Source organism: Falco cherrug, chromosome 7, assembly GCF_023634085.1.
Source record: "Falco cherrug isolate bFalChe1 chromosome 7, bFalChe1.pri, whole genome shotgun sequence".
In the NCBI taxonomy this organism is placed as follows: Eukaryota; Metazoa; Chordata; class Aves; order Falconiformes; family Falconidae; genus Falco; species Falco cherrug.
Window position 1 is genome coordinate 44,334,756 of NC_073703.1, and position 7,288 is coordinate 44,342,043.

The following is a 7,288-nucleotide window of genomic DNA, read 5'->3' on the forward strand; positions in this document are numbered from 1 at the left end:
TCTTTAATGACAGACAACATTATCATATAAATCTTTTCCACAAGCTGTTGAATCTCTGTCTTAAAAGTTGTATGCAGTCATTCTTGCAGCCCTCTTCAAAAGTTTGTTCAAAAATTCAATTCCTTATATGGCTAGAAACCTTTAAATTAATGATCAGTACATACTCAGTGAATGTTGTACTACAATTAGTTTCATGCTTTTCTATTCACTTTTCAGAAGTTAGGATTCCCATTACCCCAGTTCATGTTTTCCTTCATATGTTCTAATAAATTCTTTGCTAGAAATGTTTACCTGATTCATATGAATTTTATTTTCCAAGACTTCCCAAGTTCAATTAATATTCCTATGTCTCTTTCCTCCTGTGTCATCTACTGTTCATAATAATATTTACTCTTGGTCCTCCAGTGCACGCCTTTGCACTTGGTGCTACTAATACTAATTGTGTTCTAATCTGTACCACAAAAAATTGCAGTACTAATAAATACTTTCCAAATTATAATCTGTTCCTTCTCAGTATTGGCAATACCTTCCAATTTCTGTCATTCCCACATCCCCTACATTATAAATATGCACAGTTAGCTATTTTACAAAATGTACTGTGAAAGTATAAAAAGTCTTCCAGGATCATCACCAGTAACCTTTCTCCAATCCTCATAGATTATCTATCAAGAAAAATAGTTTTGGCTCCTTTTAGCTAAGTGCATCTCAAGAACCTCTCAGGTTCTATGTGGTTAATTAAAACCTAATAGGTTTTATTGCATTTACTAATTAATTCCACATGTCCTGAGTTTCTGCTTTCTTTAAAATATATCCTTGAAGAGTGCTGAGGTCAAACTAGCAGGCCTGTCACTACCTGCCACCTCCTTTCTAGATGACAGATAACATATTCACAACTTTCTAGTTATTTGGTATAACCTTGAGCTTGGTAGCTTGGTTATGGCTAGTCATGTTCCTCTCCCCCATACAATTCTCTTTTCCTTTTTTCAGTTTTCTCAGAACTATGGAAGGATTTCTGGAGAAACTTCATTGTGTTGCAGAACTTCATAAGCTCTCTCTCTCTGATAAGGACCAGTGTCCTCACCTTCATCCGTGAAAGGCTAAAATATCCGACAACCATAAGGAAACACTCTATTCAGTAAGTACCCAGTAAACTATACATTAATACCACAAGTTAGAAAATCTAGCAGGTTCTTTCCACCTCAGCAGAAGTTATGGGGAAGGAATTTCTATTCCCTTTACTGGAGGTGTAGTAATTTGATTCTACTGGTGTTTGTTAATCAATCTCCAGTTCTAGGGATTGAGGAGATAGCCATTTAAGACACAAGTTACTTGATTGATTAAAGCTTAATACAAGTTTTAAATAGCCTCAGTTGTTCTTGGCCTTAACAACATTAGCAAATTTTTAGGTGGGATAAAATATCTGAGAAGGAAGGTCGCACACGGACCAAAGCAATTATGATCAAAACAAGATGGAGGTAAACGCAAGGCTCCCTTTAAGACTGTTGTCTTTAGATTTGCAGACATATATATATATTGTCTATATTTCTAATATATATATATATTAGATATATAGATATATTTTTCTTGTTGCTTTGGAAATGACTGGGAAAAAAATGGTTCTTTTAGTACAAGTCAAGACTGTAGCAAAAATCTTTGATTTACAAAGTACACATGATGATGAGGGTAGTTCAGCCATGTCAGTTCTGCTGCTTTGTGTGTAAGAAAAATTGTTACATTTGCTGAAAGTACAGGTAGACTGTCTTTTTTTTTTTTTTTTTTATGCTACCAACAATTTTCTTTTCATTTGAAGATTTCACTCCAATGTCTTTTGGATCTCAGTAGGTTTTGAGGATTACATTACTGGTAACTAGCTTGAGTTTTCTGTGTCGTGGCTGCTGCAGTGTTACTGATCTGAAAACTGGTTTCTCCAAAATAATGAAACATATAGCTCTATTGGTTTCGTTTTGGCAGTTCCCATGGCAGCCTCTCCAGCTCTAAAGATGCTATGGGTTGTCAGACTGATGTGTATCCAATGTTTGCAACAGCTGGATTTACTCCTACCACTATGTGTGAATCAGAACTACTAACAAAAGGAAGTTGACTGCCTTTTATTACTAACCCCTGATTAATGAATAATGAATGTCATGGTAGAGGGTAAAGTAGGCCAAAAATAGATGTTTAATTATATCATTCCTAAAGCCAAACCTCAAATATTATTCATCTTGGAAAACTTTGTGACAAACAGCCACAATCTTAGAGAATTTTCACGCGCAAAGCACCTGTTCACTGTGTCTCAAAACTTGTTGAGTTGTGTTCATTGCATAAACAAAGAAAAAATCCCACTTGTTTAAATATCCATCCCAAATCAGAGTGAAACACAACCAGGCAAGTCCTATCTGGCATGAAGATGCCACACCTCTGAAGCAGAAAAAAACATTGAAGGGTCAAATACTAAATATCACCTTACTTGTTTTAGAGTTTGTCACAGCTTAAGTAAGTACTGATTTCAGCGCTTCAGGGAATTTCCTACAAGAAATGGGGAAACAATAGGATCCCAGTTTTTCTGTAGTTTGCCTTCAGTGTATGTCTTTATACCCAATTATGAGAGAAACAAAATGCACTACAATGTTGAAAAGCATGGAAGATAACGCAAAAAAGTTTGCTTTGTAATTAAAATTATAATAGATCTTTAATGAACATATCTGTGTTTCGTTCAGTTTTGGCCACTTCTTCTCGAGACAGTGGAATGAAGATTGAAAAGACAAAGAGAATTATGGGAGTAAGAAAAAGGCTGTTGACATACAAGGATAAGTTGACAGGTATAGATTTCTGTAATTACACAAAATGGAAAATTAAAAAGCCTTTGTGATTTATTCTTTTTGGACTGTTACTAAATCAAGAATGAGATATCTATTATAATTAAAGGATGCTGCTATATTGCCAGAAAGTATTATGAAATGCTGATTTTTAACCCAAAGAGCCAACATGTATAATTTATAGACGTTTGTGGTAATTGAGAGGAAGGGTGGTTTTACGCAAAGATTTTGTATAGAATAAACTGCTGGAATAAGATGTACATTTTTACCAAGCAAAACGATAGTAACAGGTATGTGTATGTCTTGATTCTTATATTATTTCTTTAACAACAATATTTTTCAGTATACCAGCCTGAGTTCTTATGTCATAAATTTGCCCTCTTTTTTTATTAAGTGTTTGGGCTTTAAAAATTTCATTTTAATTTTTCACTGTATTCAGGATCCTCATGAAATTAGATGAGATGCTATACCATTCTATACACCTATTACCTCATCTGTAAATGGCCATAATAATATTTATCCTAAAAGGTTTCCGTGATTCACTTTTGCTAGTAGAGTGTTTTCAGATGCACAGCTGGAAGATGCTGAAGAAAATAGAATTAGCTGTATTATGTTTCTCCTTGAAATATCAAGTACAACATTGGCAAAGGCAAGTTATTAATCTATCTAGCAAGGCCCTGTAATAGCAAACTTCCATGCCTGTTTATATATTTAGTGGCATCTAATGTTAGTAGAGTCAAATTTCTGTCAACATTTTTATAACCACAGTTACTCTTAGTTCCAACTTGGCATTCAGAAAACTTGCACCACAGACATACTCTTTTGCACTACCTCTGAACTCTACAATGGAGTCCATTTTTACCGCTGTCTGTGCAGACAGCTAGCTCGATGGTTACAGAACCTTCTCCTATTCCATCACCTCCTTTTACTCAAAATGCTTGCCAACGTAGTTCTGTGTTAAATTATTTTCTTTAATTCCATTAGTGTGGCTACAATACTGATGGATTTGGTGGTGCATGCTCAAAATGAGATCCACAAGATATTTAGGTGCCTAACTGCCACTGACTCAGAGTTGCTTGCCTAAGTACCTTTGGGAACATGTGCTATAGTCATTTATAACTATGGATCAGGACTAATTGGTTTGGATTCACGAATTCTTGAATAGTCAACAGGAGATGTTTTAAAGGGGCATCTTTTTCTCAAAGTGAACACACAGCACTATCTGAAAACTGTTTATTTTCAAGTTTTTTTCATCTGGTGATAGAAATCACTTGTCACTTTTGAAAGTTTGGTTGACAGCTCCTGTAATAAAACAGTCACCAATTCCCAAGACTTTCAGTATTTCAAAGAAGTGTTCGAAATGAGGGCATGGTCTTTCACTTAGTAGACAGCCTTGTGAAACTATTTCTTTGTAATAATAAAAAAAGGAAGAAAACAAGAAAACCCCAGAGCGCTTATCTGAGTTGTAAATGCATTTTATAATACAACTAATTTTATTCTGCAAAAATCCACACGTCAGGGCTTTTGTTTTTTCTTCTTGTTTGGTTTTTTGTTTTTTTTTTTTTGTTTTGTTTTTTTTTTTTTTTTTATGGAGCAAAAGATACAGTGAGCAGAAATGAACAACCACTCCACAGTGAATGAACAATGTTTCATTTGGTTCATTCTGATGGAGCTGCACCTCCCAAGCTGCTGTGTGAAAAAAAACCAGAGGCAATTCCTGTAGGTGATGAAGAGAAAGGACTTTTCCTACCACTCTAAGGGCTGCAGGCAGAACAGGGATAGCAAAGCAACAATAAACTAACAGCTTTAGCCAGAACTCCCTACCCATAAGAAGTTAATGGTGCTATGAGATAGAGGGGAAAGGACCCTTTCCAACTTGATCCCAGCTTTTCATTGACATCAGTTTTTTTTAAAGGTAGTATTAGCCTCAGCAGTCCTGCTCTTTGGTCTATTTCATGTTTGTTTCTGTTGAAATTGAGCCAAAAGCTTGAGGCATTTAAAGATAAGTCACTACAGTTAAATGGCTGAGCTTGGAGATCATTTGCCTCAGCCCTAATCACTCCAACAGCCAGCACAGCCTAACTGTGTACCTGGAAATTGGTCAGTGTTTCTTCTATTGCCATACTACGATCTGGAAGGAAAGCCATGTAGCTGTGGTGACTGAGCTCCCTCTCCTCATGACCATTAGCTGAACATGGCTCTGAGCCTGCTCTCGAGATCCAGCTTACCCACCATCTGCCCTGCACCATCTCAGAGCTCTCTTGAGGTGTAGACTCCTGGTCAGCAGCTGATAACCCCTAGCTTTTCCCTTGTTCAGTGTAGACTATTTAAGAACACTCTATAACCAAAATATATAGATGGTAGCCTATTTCTGGGCTTCCTACCTCACAGTAGGGTTAGTCCGTTGGAGATAAATGGATAAGAAATAATACTGACAGCTCTTAAAGGAAGGGGCACAGCGGCAAAGAATACTGGAGGGAGGGTAAAATGGGAAGGGTGAAACTGCTGGTGAAAAGATTTTTAAAAATGGATCTAGAAAAGCTGTATGCTAAATAAGGAGACAAAGGTATATGAAAGGGTGACAATAAGTATGCTTTTAAGAGGAGTTTTCTGTTGTGTGTGTGAAGCTTGGGATAATTTTTTTGGCAATTTGAAACCCATAAAAATAAATGACACTTTTAGTGCTTTCCTGCATCCTAGCTCATGGGGCTGACCAGGCCATCATTCCACAGAGGTGTTTCGTTGCCACAGAGATGTGCACAACTACTAGATCATCCCTTCTGCAGAGCTTATCCTCACTTTGCTTAAATATGTGTAAAACCAGGTCTGATTGAATTGGCAGAATCATTGGACACAAAACTGGTGCCACAATGTGAGTTGCACCAACTCGGTTCTGTCTTTCAACAGCCTTTGTAAATCAGTAGAGCTCTGCAGTCTGCACAGGGCCTTATCGAGAGGGCTGGTCCCTTGGGAGGGCGATTTGGGTCAGAGCAATGAGACAGGTATGCTGCCCACAGCAGAGGCATTTACTTTGCTAAGAGATTCCTAAACTGTTGACACAGTTCTGTTCTTATGACAGCTCCTGTCCTACTTTTCAGAGAGCGCTGGAGAGCTTGTGCTTGCAGTTCTCTCTGCCCAGGAACTTCTGCCTAAAAATTTTTCAGCTTTCCTTACCCCAGGCTTACATCAGTAACTAGTTTCACTGCAACAAGAAGGGAGGCTTAGTGCAATTTTTTTTATTCCTCTTTACAAAGTTGTCTTCCTTTGCCAGCTACTCCCTCTATCATTTAATTGTCACAAAGTCTGAAGCTAGCATCTGCTTTCTGCTTTCCTGGGAGGAGGATTAGTCTGATTAGCCTGCAGGGACTGGGAGAGTATGCTCACCCTCTAGCTCTAGCTTTGGGGGTTCCCCCCATGCCTGGGGACCACAGCTAAGTGGACCCTGTAGTGGGGCTCTGGAGGAAGCAGGTTGGCACAGAAAGATGTGCCTGCTGTTTCCCAAGATGTCTTTCTCAAACTGAGGCTGGCATCTAAGCTGACACACTGCCAGGTGAGTGCCCATGAGTTGGCATTGTTGCATCAGCACGGCACCTTGCCAAGAATGAAAACCACAGTCAGGATTTTGTGCTCAGCATTCAGGAATGCAAAGTGGATGACACTGAAGAAAGAATTTCTGAGTAGTTTTTCTTGGCTGCTACAACAGGCCTGGACAGTCTGCTGTTCTTGGGAAGATACCCTGGCAGGAGGTAGTAGGGGACTTGGGGGAGGGAGGGGCTCATTAGTTTTCTGCTACATCAGCCCTGAGGCTGGGGATGGAAAGCCTTGGGAGGAAGTGGAGCCCCACTCCACCATATTTGTCACTTTTGGAAATGCAGAGAGAATCTTATTTTCTAGCTCTAATTTTTCAGCTGCTGTTATGCATTTTCCACCTTCATCTGTATTGTTCTGCTCTGCTGGAGACAATAGAGATGAAACAAATGGTTTCCCATGTGGGTTGGTTTGTTTTTTTTGTTGAAGCAACTACTTTTCTTTGAATTACAAATTCAAATTTCATTAGTTTGTCTACGGAAGTCTGGGCTCTGCCTTGCCCTCCTTTCTTCTCCTCAGGCTTTCACAATTGAAAGAAAAGGTTCTAATCCAGTTTTCTGTTCCTGCTGCTGTGGCACTGTGGGCCAGGAGCAGTGTGGGCTGATCATAGTTCTTGGCTGCTGGTCTAAAAAGCATCACCAAGTGAGTGGCTTCTTTTTGAGTGGAGAGCTTGCATGCTAACTGACTATCCAGAGAGCTTTGCAACTATACATTTTTGTGATCAGTTATTTTTTTAATGTAAAAAACTCAAGGTGTTTATCTGGTGTGACTTAACAGTAAGCTGGTTACCTGCCGTGTGGGACAAAGGCACACTCATCAAATGTATGTAGAAATTGCCCAGAAAGGACTAAAGGGATTTTCTCTACCCTTCAAAAACACAGGTT